The sequence below is a fragment of the Macaca nemestrina genome, chromosome 5, assembly GCF_043159975.1.
Source record: "Macaca nemestrina isolate mMacNem1 chromosome 5, mMacNem.hap1, whole genome shotgun sequence".
In the NCBI taxonomy this organism is placed as follows: Eukaryota; Metazoa; Chordata; class Mammalia; order Primates; family Cercopithecidae; genus Macaca; species Macaca nemestrina.
Genome location: NC_092129.1, coordinates 112,960,277 through 112,973,657, shown reverse-complemented (window position 1 = coordinate 112,973,657; position 13,381 = coordinate 112,960,277). Strand labels below are relative to the sequence as shown.

Here is a 13,381-nt window from a genome sequence, read left to right as displayed (position 1 = left end):
AAATGTCAGTTTGGAAAAGGTGATAGGTGTGAAATATCCAAAAGTGACATGTGAAGTAATGCTATCTTGCTGTAAAGTATTCAGATTTCCATTAGTGTTACATTGTTCCTGAAGAGAAAAAATAAGTCTGGATTGCCTTCTTTTTTATATTAATGTTATGATACCGATAACTAGTGAGAGAGAGAGAGAAATCCCTCTTCCTTTTGTACCAATGTGAACACTCTTCTATTATTTACTAATTATAAATGTATAGATCCAAGAGTTTAAAGTGGGCTTACAGGTTGCATTTCCACCTAAAAATAAACATGCAGCATACCATATTTATTCAACAAATATTTCCTGAGTTCTACTATAAAAGGTATTCGTTCTTTTACTTTAAACTTCTTCTGCCTCTTAAATATTTTCATGAGCTAATAGGGGAAGATTCTATTTAAAATGTTTATAAAAAGTAAACATTATGTGGAAATTTGGGGTTTTTTCACAGTAGCATTTTGAAGTATACCTAGTCATGAATGATCACAAAAACAAAACGAAAATTTATCCATAGTACAACAGAAAACAATAAGGCCAAAATCCAGAGGTTAGCTACATGAATGACAAGGCACAGTCCTGCCCTCATGGAGCTCACTGTCTAACAAGGAAAGGGGCTTGTAAGCAATGAAATATAATACAGTGTAATAACTGAGAAGACACAGGCATACGCAGTAAAGGAAGGGCCGCATCAGTCTTCCTTCAAAGAGGTGGTAGAATCTTGAAAGTCTTGTCACTGCAGAGCTAAGCCTGAGGCTCTAAACTCCATCATGCCACCCTCCACACTTCATCCTCTGTGCTTAGGACCTCTCAAAATAAAAGAAGTTGCTAGACTGCAAAATAAAATTATGGTTTTCAAAGTGCCACAAAAGTTACATGTAGGCTGAAATTAAAATGGTGTATTCTAATTATTCTGATGTTCTCCACATTGTGAGTGTCCCTTGCTATTGTTGGTGCCCCGTGCATATTATAATCTGTCCACCACAAATTCAGCACCTAGAAATTACCAGTCAAACAAATAAGAAAAGCAAAGAGGATGGATGAGAGTGTGTAGACGATACCCCTTGGGAGAGTGTCCAATGGTGATGGCGCTTGAACAGCACCTAGAGAAGCAGTTGGAATTTGGTGTGGCTGGAGCGTGGGATTGGAAGGCCATCATAAGATGAGGCTGAATGGGAACTTCTGGGACATCAGAACCAACTTCCTTCCCAAGGCAACCAGAAATGTTTAACTTTCCATCTATGTTGAGAAATTGACTTTGACATTAAACGTCAATTGATGTACAGGAAGAGACTGGAAGGGAATATATCAAAATTTGATATGATTTGTCTTAGAGTGTTAAAACCACAGGTGATTTTTTTTTCTTTGTCTGTGATTTAATTTAAAATTCAAATTTTCAAGGTTTCTATAATGCACATGTGTTACTATTATAATGAGAGAAAAACAAGGTGGAAATAAAAACTATTTGAAAGGAAAAACATCTAGAGTAAAGAATACATTATCAGGAGTATTTTTCTGGGTTCTTTATTCACGCCTTGAGGACCTAGTTTGGCTCTTGGTTACTTAGCAGCATCCAGTGTAGAACAGAAAGAAAAGTCCCTAGCCAAGGACTTAGTGAAACGAAATTGTGCTACTGCATCAGGGCCCAAGCAGTTACTCTAAACTCTAGTTGGATTAAAGGAATTGTCTTTGGACTAGCACATGTCTAAAATTGTAACTCTAAATTTAGGATGATATTTCAGGTTTTGAGAAATGATAGCAGAGGGTGGCAGGGGGTGAGTAATTGAAATACAACCAGCAGCAGAAGGAAGGAACCCTTGGAAAATAAATTATAATTCTTTACAAGATATAATAAATTAGTTATCACCACCATTAATAGTAGCCATTTTAATGTGTGTTCCCCATAGCATAATGAAATAGAATCATCACATACTTTATTTAAATTCCTAAAATAAAAATGAATTGTGAGGCTGGGCACAGTGGCTCATGCCTGTAATCACAGCATTGTGGGAGGCTGAGGTGCACAGATCACCTGAGGTCAGGAGATGGAGACCAGTCTGGCCAACATGGTGAAACCCCATCTCTACTAAAAATAGCCAGGCGTGGTGTGCACCTGTAGTCCCAGCTACTCTGGAGGCTGAGGCAGGAGAATAGCTTGAACCCGGGAGGCAGAGATTGGAGTGAGCCGAGAGGCACATTGCACTCCAGCTGGACAGCAGAATGAGACTCCATCTCAAAAAAAAAAAAAAAAAAAACGAAAACAAAAACAAAAATGAATTGTGAACTTCTAGCCCTCACACTTTCACTGCAAGTAACATATCACAATAATGGTTGCTTTTTTATGATGATGCATAAATATTTTGTTACAGGGTACAAAAATACTTTTCACTTTTTGGTTGATTTCAAGGTTTGGAAAGAATGAGGAGCAGCGGCAGGCAGGGTGACTGTGGAGAGGTGAACAGAACGGCATAGAGGGCGTTCCTATGACTGCTGGCCCATCCGAGAAGATGGGAGCAGAGAAGCCCAATTTGAAAGGAAAAGGCAAACCCCATCTATCTGTTGGGTGGAGGCGGACGCTGAGTCTGGAAGCGTGTGGGGCCGCGGGAGCGTGGTGGGTGCAGGAGCGAGGCGAGCAGAGAGGGGCCAGGCAGGATGAACCGCCGGGGGCCAGGACCTGTTGCTATGGTGACAGCGTGAAAACAAACTGTACGATGACATATACACAAGTGTAAGCGTCTTCATTCGTGCGACAAAACATGCAAAATTAAACGCCTCGTTTCCTCGAGGGGAGCTACAGAAGCAAGTCTGGGTGGGAGGTCAGGCCTTGCAGGGTCCCAGTGACCCTCGAAGCTGAATCTGGGCACCCCAGCGAGAAGGTCCCCAAATCCTCCTGAGAGGCGTTGGAGAAAGGCTTGAGGGTGCAGAAAAGGGCTGAAGAAGAGTAGGAAGGGGAAGGAGGAAGGGGAACAGGAAGGAGTATACTGGCCGCCCGAGGGCGGTGGGAGCTCAGGGGCCACCACTGCTGGTGATCCCAGCACCCCCACAGATTCCCAGAACCAACTCCCCGGCGACCAGACGGAAGAACTAACAGAAATGATGATACTTCCATCCTTGCTGAGTGGTGTCAGAGGATGGGTACCAGCGCACCTGGCATGGAGGGCGGCGGCAGCTGCAGTGGCAGCTGGGTAGGTGAATGAAGCATGGGTGATGGGTGGGGTCAGCTCTGTAGTGTACAAAGGGTAGGAGCCCAGGCCTCTGGGGATGCAGGGATCAGAGCAGCCCCCTTCAGCTCATAGGGGTCCCGAGAGATGAAGTAAGTGTGCTCCTAGGGCGGGGTGCACTTTGGTGGGATTTGGAGTTGCCGTTAGCTTGCTCTTGGCCATCTTGTTGTTGGCTTTGGCAAACTCTAGTCTCAGGGCCTGTGGGTTCTCGGGATCTAAGCGAATACGGTTCAGCGCATTATTGGCCGCTTCTGCTCCTGCCCAGCTGTCAAAGATCACAAAACAAACAAGCTGTCTCGCGGTGAGCTTGATCACGGACTCTTCATACCCCCTTGAAAGGCCAGAAGAACAAGTAGAGTTCTCTGGGTTTAATGTCCATGGGGAGGCCGCTGATAGTGTCCGGGCCTCCTCCTCCAGGACGCCGCAGGAGCCCGCGCTGGAGCCAGTGCAGGTGCCGCCACCTCGCTCGCCCTCTGGTTGCTCCTGGTGCGGGGGACGGGGCGGGGCGGTGGGAAGTGAACGTCAAGGCAAGCGCGGCGCCGGCCCCAGCAGGGAGTGGGCATGGTTACCTTTAAGACTTGGAACTTTGGAAGATTTTTTTTGGGGGGGGAGGGGGTGCGGGGAGACGGAGTCTTCCTCTGTCGCCAGGCTGGGGTGCAATGGCGCGATCTCGGCTCACTGCAACCTCCACCTCCCGAGTTCAAGCGATTCTCCTGCCTCAGCCTCCCGAGTAGCTGAGACTACAGGCGCCCGCCACCACGCCCGGCTAATTTTTGTGTTTTTAGTAGAGACGGGGGTTTCACCATCTTGGTCAGGCTGGTCTCGAACCTGACCTCAGGTGATCCGCGCGCCTCAGCCTCCCAAAATGCTAGGATTACAGGCGTGAGCCGCCACACCCGGCCCGGAAGATGTTTTTTTTCTTCATTCTGTTTTCCTATTTTTCAAATACTTCATATCAAAAAGTATACATTATTTTTGTGATGAAAAAATTCTTAAATTCCTTAGGAAACTTTAAATAAAATATAAATAATTTATAATCTCATGCACTAGTACAGCTAATTTTATTTTTACATATTCTCTTCTAGCTACTTTTCTTTTCACATACTATTGTACATAGTTATAATCAACATAAGTAGTTTCATATTTTAATTTCATTGCACATTTTAAAATATTTTCATGTTATTACATACCATTCATAATTGTATTTTTCATAACTGTGTAGTACACCTGCATGATCAAATGCTATAATTTACTATAATTTACAGTTTTCTATTTTAGGGCATTGAAACTTATATAACTATTTTTCAATGGTAGGTGATAAACATTATTGCCTTAAGCTACATTTCTATTCTTTTTGAACTTACTTTCCGAAGGAAACTTCTCTGGTATAAAATTGTAAGATTGCTGATTATATAGCAAAGGCATGGAATCAATCTAAGTGCCCATCAGTGACAGATTTGATAAAGAAATTGTAGTATATACACACCATGGATACTATGCAGCCATAAAACAGAATGAGATCATGTCCTTTGCAGGAACACGAATGGAGCTGGAGGCCATTATCCTCACCAAACTAACACAGGAACAAAAAACCAAATACCACATGTTCTCACTTATAAGTGGGAGCTAAATGAGGAGAGCACATGGATACAAAGAGGGGAACAACACACACTGAGGCCTACTTGAGGGTGGATGGTGGGAGGAGAGAGAGGATCAGAAAAAATAACTGTTGGATAGTTCCTGGGTGATTAAATAATCTGTACAACAAACATGATTTTACCGATGTAATAAACCTTCTCATGTCCCCCTGAACTTAAAAGTTTAAAAATCAAAAATAAAAATAAAAAGATTGCTGATTATACATTAAGTCTTTTATTGCCATAAAAATTTAATCTAATTTATATTGTCACCAGCAATGTCAAAGTGTGCCAAATTTATCTCAATTTTGTATTAGTTATTATTCTTATGAAAATTAAATAGGTATAAGTTCATGCTTTTAATTTACAATATTTAAATTTCTAGTAAGACTGAATAATTTTCAGTCATTTTTTACTAGTCTTTCCTGACTGACTTATTTGTACATATATATTTTGGATTGTGATTCATTCAAATAAGTTCCTTATACATTATAGATATTAAGCCTTTTTTATATTTTGGAATTCTTCCATAATCAAGAATTTTTGGCATCGTAATTTAGTTATTGTGGGAAGTAACATGTTCTGTCTTCATTATCAAAGCTGCCAGCTCTCTCCTTTATAATTTCTTCTATTGCCCCAAATGTGAGGATGTTATTATTCCTCACAGGCAAAACAAGTGTTTCTGCTATGTCTTTGACAATTGGGTTTTATTTTTGTCGGTGACTGTGTAAGCTACTTGTGTGTAAAAGCAGTAGTGATTTCTTTAAAAGAGAAAGAGGGCCAAAGCCTGAGAAGAGGAGGTGTTTTGATGGCTGCGGGTAGAAGACAATGACTGGAATTCAGAAGGCTGAGGCCTTCAAGCTCAATTAAAGATGACTAGAATGTTGTGATAGGACAAAACCTTGTTCCTATATCACCAATTTATCAAAGGATTTTTAAATTGCTTTTCTGTTTTTTATGACGTAGTCATTTACTGCCGTCTTGTGAGGCATGTATGTTGTCTCAAATTGCTGCTCTGCAAAATATATCAGCAGCACCAAGGAACACAGGATGGCGGGTTAGCCAAACACACTGCTCAGCTCTGGCTGAGAGAAACCAGGAGATGTCATTTTTCTACCTACAACCGGTGGTCTTTGCCCTTGGCTATACATTGGATTCCTTCAGAGAGCTGGGAACTCCAATGCCTGGGTCCTAGCCTTTGGTTTCTAATGTTATTGGTCTTGAGAGCATCCTGGGTTTTGGGATTTTTTTAACACTCCCCAAATGATTTTAATGTGCAGCCGAATTTGAAACCCACTGTAATCATTTCATCAAGAAATGCAAAAAAGATATCCAAAATAAAAGAAATCAATGTATCGAAGAGGTAGCTGTACTCCCATGTTTATTGCAGCACTATTCACAATATTTGAAATATGGACTTAACCTAAGTGCCCGTCAGTGAATGAATAGATAAGGAAAATGTGGCATAGATACACAATGAAATATTATTCATCCATTAAAAAGAATGAAATCCTGTCATTAGCAGCAACATGGATAGGACTGGAGGCCATTATGTTAAGTGAAATAGGCCAGGCACAGAAAGAAATAGATCATATGTGCTCATTCGTATGTGGGACCTAAAAAAGTGGATCTCATGAAGACAGAGCTTAGACTGGTGATTACAAGAGGCTGGGAAGAGAGGTTGGGAATTGGAAGAATGAGAATGAAGAGAGGTTAATTAATGGCTACAGTTTGCTAGAAGAAGTAAGTCCTAGTGTTTGATAGGTCAGTAGGGTGACTATAGGTTACAACAAGCTGTTGTATATTTGAAATAGCTAGAAAAGAATAATTCAAATATTTCTAGCATAAAGAAAAGACAGATATTTAAGATGATGGATAGCCCAAGTATACTGATTTGATCTTTACAAGTTTTATGAATGTAATAAATTATCACATGTACTCCAAAAATATGTACATCTATGTATCAATGAAAAATAGAATTATTTTTAAAAAGAAATGCAGAAAGAATCTAATCTGTAAAAGGAGGTAACTAAGAAAAAGAACTAGAAACTGCCTGTCCTTCTTCCATAAATACCTTCATCTTACTGGTAAAATTTCATAGTGGAAATAGAAATATGGTCTTTGGACATAGCAGAAGTTTCCAAAATGTTCTTCTTTACCATCCTCTCTCTTCATCATCTAAAGTCCAAGTGGTCCTTTCCAGACAGTATGGAAAGTAGCAATTAGTAGTTTTTCAAAATTCAAAATTTGGCTTAGATCTTTTTATTTTATTTTTATTTATTTATTTATTTATTTTATTTAGAGATGGAGTTTCACTCTTGTTGCCTACACTGGAGTGCAATGGTGCGACCTTGGCTCACTGCAACCTCCTCTTCTCAGGTTCAAGCAATTCTCCTGCCTCAGCCTCCCAAATAGCTGGGATTACAGGTGCCTACCACCATGCTCAGCTAATTTTTTTGTGGTTGTATTTTTAGTAGAGATGGGGTTTCATCATGTTGGTCAGGCTGGTCTTGAACTTCTGACCTCAGGTGATCCACCTGCCTCGGCCTCTCAAAGTGCTGGGATTACAGGCATGAGCCACCGCGCCCAGCCAGCTTAGATCTTTTTAAATGTTGAGGAACAGAGTACTTGAAAGCAAATCCTGAACACTGCTAATTAATAGGAAACAGGAAAGGCTTGGGGAAGACAAATAGTTGCATTTTATATTTATTTTTCTCCCTAATGCCAAGCATGGACCATTCATGGGGCTAACTCTGCCAGAGAGGATCCCAAGGGGATCCCTCACAGAGAGCAGGACTTTGGGGAGGACCTTGTTCCATGGGCATTTTGCCCTTTTCTGAGTAGGTTTTGACTAGGTGTTCACATGAGTTCACGGTCCCATAACCTACATCTCCCAAAATACCAGAACAGAGAGGCAAACGTGTAGTTGGAGAACAGAGGGCCAACCTCAGCTGGAAATTTAGCCCCTCCTAAGCACTTTAGCATTCAGAGGGGTTTAAGCCCCTAGGAGTAATAAGAAAGACATTTAATGTGTTATTAACGTCACTGGAAAGAAAATTGACAACTCAAGATACAGCAGGTCCACAAATAAAATTGTTTCCTTCAACATCGTTTTGTTAGATGGATGAGAAAAAAAAAAATGATTCTTGGCTGGACTGTGTGGAGTTGGCACATCCTCCTCAGGCCTGTATGGGTTTTCTGCAGGTTCTCTGGTTTCCTCCCATATCCCAAAGCTGTGCACTGAAGTTCATTGGCGTGTCTAAATCATCCTCATCTGAGTGAGTGCGGGGGTGTGTGTGAGCATGCTCTGCTATGTGGTGCTTCCTGTCCATGGCTGTTAGCTGCCTTGTGCCCTCCACTGCCAGGATGGGCTCCAGCCACCCTCAACCCTGAACTGGAATAAGTGGGTTGGAAAATAAATGAATGAATGAATACAAATTATTGTAAAATCAAAATTTGTCAGAGCAGACTCCGTGGCTCACACCTGGAATTCCACACTTTGGGAGGTCAAAGCGGGAGGATCATTTGAGGTCAGGAGTTCAAGACCAGCCTTGGCAACATAACAAGACCTCTCCATCTCTGCAAAGAATTAAAAAATGAAAATAAGGCCGGGCGCGGTGGCTCAAGCCTGTAATCCCAGCACTTTGGGAGGCCGAGACGGGTGGATCACAAGGTCAGGAGATCGAGACCATCCTGGCTGACACGGTGAAACCCCGTCTCTACTTTAAAAAATACAAAAAACTAGCCGGGCGAGGTGGCGGCGCCTGTAGTCCCAGCTACTCGGGAGGCTGAGGCAGGAGAATGGCGTGAACCCGGGAGGCGGAGCTTGCAGTGAGCTGAGATCCGGCCACTGCACTCCAGCCTGGGCGGCAGAGCGAGACTCCGTCTCAAAAAAAAAAAAAATAAAATAAAAATAAAAATAAAAATGAAAATAAAAACTAGCCAGACATAGTGACATGTGCCTGTAGTCCTAGCTAAAGGGAGGCTAAGGAGGGAGGATAACTTGAGCCCAGGTGGTTGAAGTTGCAGTTACCTATGATCACACCACTGCACTCCAGCCTAGGCAACAGAGGGAGATGCTGTCTCAAAAATAATAATAATAATAATAAATAACCATACTTCTGGCAGTAAAATGAGTTTGGTTAAAAATAACTAAATAGGCCAGGCATGGTGGCTCGCACCTGTAATCCTAACACTTTGGGAGGCCGGGTGGATCACATGAGGTCAGGAGTTCAAGACCAGCCTGGCCAACATGATGAAACCCCATCTGTACTAAAAATACAAAAAATTAGCTGGGCATGGTTGCAGGCACCCGTAATCCCAGCTACTCGGGAAGCTGAGGCAGGAGAATCGCTTGAACCCGGAGGGGCAAAGGTTGCAGTGAGCCAAGATCGCACCACTTCACTCCAGCCTGGGCTAAAGAGCAAGACTCTGTCTCAAAAATAAAATAAATAAATAAGTAAATAAATAGCATACAATAATCATACAAATACACAACAACTGATGCAGTAGGAAAGCACCCAGCAAGCCCACCAATATTCGCTCTTGTTTTTTAACTGTATAGTGGTAGGAGGTGCCCCTTCTAATTTTCGCTTGGCAATCATTTATTCTTTGATTTAACCTCCCCCACCATGACCACTGTCACTCAGATTCACCAAAAATTAGGTAAATAATTATCTTACTTGTTTTTATTAATATTTCTTAAATGTATATGTAGCTCACATTTGTTTCAGTGTTTAATATTGTGTTTTGTGTCTTTATGTAGAAATTGGTGATGTTTTTGTGACCAGAAATATGCCATAGGACTTTAACTCTTGTTTAGATCACATAGCTGTGGTAAAATCGTTTTCATTATACATGATTTCACTTAAAGTCACAATTTCCAAGAACCTACCGAAGGCATTAAGTGAGGACTTGGTGTACTTATGAAGCAGAAAGACGGCATCTTGCTCATCTTTGTAGCTTTGAAGCAAGAAAAAAAAATTCCCTAATTCACTCCTGCCTCAACACATGCCAGCAAAGATATATTTCCTATTCATTTGCTCTGACTACACCTACCCAAAAAAAAAGCAGGATTGAGTGTTTAATTTACGGCTTAAGCAATCAAATTATAAAGCGCTATATAAAACTGCACAATCAGATGCATTTGACTATAATGTAATTGATGACTGACTCTCATCCTCTGTCCAGCCCTGTTCCTAAACAGGATGAGTCTCTTACTGGGGTACAGGATGTTGATGGGGAGTGCAACATTAGGCTGGGAGGTAATGTCTTGTAATCATTTGGGATGTTCTCAGGTTCATTTATGTGTGAACAATATAGTTTCACTATCTTTACTTTTGTGCTTATTGTGACTGTACACATCTGATGAAAGAAAGTTTTCCATTAACTTCAAAATTAAAGGACTCTGTATTTTATGCTATTTCATTATTTGGACCTGCATTATCATGTTATGGCTGGTTATATTGTGTTTTCAAATACGGAAGTTATAATATAGGCTTGCAGGATCTGTCTTGTAACCACTCCAGTGTTCCCCAGCTTCCTGAGATATGGGAAGAGACTAAGATAGAAGTACCTCTCATTCAGATTCAGATGAGGGAAAGCAGTCATATGCCTCTATTTTGAAGGACAGCATAAAATACTCTTGTGAATTCTGTACTGACAATCTTTTTTTTTTTTTTTTTTTTTAAAGAGACTGGGTCTCACTCTGTTGCCCAGGCTGGAGTGAAGTAGTACAATCATAGCTAACTGCACCCTTGAACTCCTGGTCTGAAGCTATTCTCCCTCTTCAGCCTCCTGAGTAGCTTGAATGACTACAGGCACACACACCACCATGCCTAGCTTTTTTTATTTTTATTAATATTATTATCTGTAGAGACGGGGTTGCCCAGGCTGGTATCAAACTCCTGGCCTTAAGCAATCCTCCTGCCCCAGCCTCCCAAAGTGCTGGGATTAAAGGAATGAGCCACCATGCTCAGATGTACTGGACCTCTTGATAAAGTTTGTTATTCAATATTTCTTTTGGGGAGCTAACATCTGGGCATCTCCCAGGGCTCCGTAATGATGGCTGGTGGCTTCAGTTTTGTCAGCCACCCAGTCTGTATATGAGTCCTCTATTCCACCTGACCTCTCCCCATCCCTTACACACACCCCTTGAAGTTCCAGAGTCTGTATATTTCCAAGGCTCCTTTGGGTGTGGCCTGGCCCAGCACATGGCCATGGTGACCACATTGCTCAAAATCAAATCTCTGGATGTTATGGGGTCCACACCATGCCAAGTGCACCAGCCATGTGAAAGAAAATGTGATGCGAGGGGAGATGGGAACCCAGATACCAATAAGAGATACAAGAAGGGCAGCTGGGTGTGGTGGTTCACACCTGTAATCCCAGCACTTTAGGAGGCCAAGGCCGGCAGATCACCTGAGGTCAGGAGTTTGAGACCAGACTAGCCAACATGGTAAAACCCCGTTTCTACTAAATATTTAAAAATAAGCCAGGTATGGTGGTGGGCACCTGTAATCCCAGCTACTCAGGAGGCAGGAGAATTGCTTGAACCCAGTAGGCAGAGGTTGCACAGAGCCGAGATTGTGCCACTACACTCCAGTCTGGGCGACAGAGCAAGACGCCATCTCAAAAAAAAAAAAGAGACAGAGATACAAGAAGGGCAAATCTGGAAGCAGTCAGAGGTGAGGTTCAGGGTCAGACAGCTCCAGAACCCAACTGCTGGGGTTTAAGTTCTCATTCTGTTATTTATTCTCCAAGTGTCCTTCAGCAAGTTCCTTAGCCTTCTGTTCTTCACTTTCATAATCTATAAAACAAGAGGTAATAGTAAAACACACTTCATGGGGTTTTGATACAATTAATTAAAGTTCTTGGCACATAATTAGATTTCTCTAAAAAAAAAAAAAAAAACTCTTATTACTATCATCATCATTATTGTCCTGGAGTAAAGAATTGGAGGCCATGAAGGAAAGTTTCCCCAGCTGTATTCATTTCCTTGGGCTGCCATCCCCAATTACCACAAATCAGGTGACTTGAAAGCACAGAAATGTATTATCTCACAGTACAGGAGTCCAGAAGTCTATGAAATCATGGGATCATTATGGTTGCTTCCTTCTGGAAGCTCTGCAGGAGAAACTATCCCCTGCCTCTCTCCTAATGACTGGTGGTGGCCAACAATCCCTGGTATTCCTTGGCTTGTAGATGCATCACTCCAGTCTCTGCTTCCATCTTCTCTGTGTCCCTGTGTCTTTTCCTTTTCTGTTTCATAAAGACATTTTTGCTGCATTTAGAGTACCCCCAATCCAGTGTCATCTCATTTTGAACCTTACATTAATTACATGTGCAAGACCTTTATTCCAACTAAGGTCATATTCCAATGTTCCACGTGGACATAAATCTTGGGGTAACTCTATTCATCCTACTACAGCAACTAAGAGCAGGTTAAATAAAATCACAAGAAACCACGAACAATTCCTGGAAAGAATGTCATCAAACCATGGTCATGATGTTTATGGGCTAACAAGACTGTGTTGTGTGGGTGGTCAATCCAGCAAACTGGGCTACCCTGAAGGTCATCACTGAGTCCGAACCAACTGTCAAACACAGAGTTAATCAATGTACTCTCATTCCAACTGGGGCAAACTTCTCTGGAGAAAACACGTATCTGATGGGAGCAAGCTATGCACATCAGGTAACACGCACGTGTAGTGAGCTCTTTGCCCTGTCTCTCCTGACATGTTGTAGTCACAATTTAACCCCAAACTCATTCTGACACTGAGTAATGCAATGCAAAGGGCATGGGCTTTGGAGCCTCAGGGAACTGAATTCTAATGTCATCCTTTGCAACTTACTAGCTCCACTTGCCACCTTCATGGCCTCAGATGAGGTACTTACCCTCTCCAAGCCTTAATTTCTGCATCTGAAAATTGGTCATAATACCACTAACAACTTGTAAAGTTGCTCTACGTATGAAAACTAATATATGCAGAAGCTGCACCTAAGTACCTGGTGTAAATTTCAATGAGTGATTGCTATTTGTCTTAGTCTATTTGCACTGCTATAACAAAATGCCTAAGACTGGTTAACTTACAAAGACTAGAAATTTATTTCTCACAGTTCTGGAGGTTGGAAGTTCAAAATGGCACCTTTCTACTGAGTCTCCCATAAAGGACAAACGTTATGTCCTCACATGGTAGGAAGACCAGAGGGCAGGAGGGCCTACCTAGTTCACTCCAGCCCTTCTATAAGGTCACTAATCCCATTCATGAGGGCTCCACCCTCATAAATGAATCACCTCCTAAAGTTCCCACATCTTAATACTATCACACTGGTGATTAAGTTTCAACATATGAATACAGGAAGACAAATTTAGAAAAATAACACTATTAGTATCATTATTGTGAGGTAGTAATTTCATCTCTCCCCTACTAGGCTTGAGGGCAAGAAAGCCAAAGGGACCTTGAAGAAGAGCTGTGAAGATCCATGTGTCTA

The 13,381-nt window shown here is 41.8% G+C and overlaps 1 protein-coding gene and 1 pseudogene across 6 annotated transcripts in view; one reads left to right on the top strand and one right to left on the bottom strand.

The window, feature by feature from the left end:
- Positions 1-13,381, top strand: part of LOC105479465 (potassium voltage-gated channel subfamily Q member 5) — a 566,685-nt gene that overhangs the window by 521,815 nt on the left and 31,489 nt on the right. The gene's annotated exons all lie outside the window — the stretch shown is intronic.
- LOC112426278 (RNA-binding protein with multiple splicing 2 pseudogene) lies at positions 3,115-9,833 on the bottom strand (annotated as a pseudogene).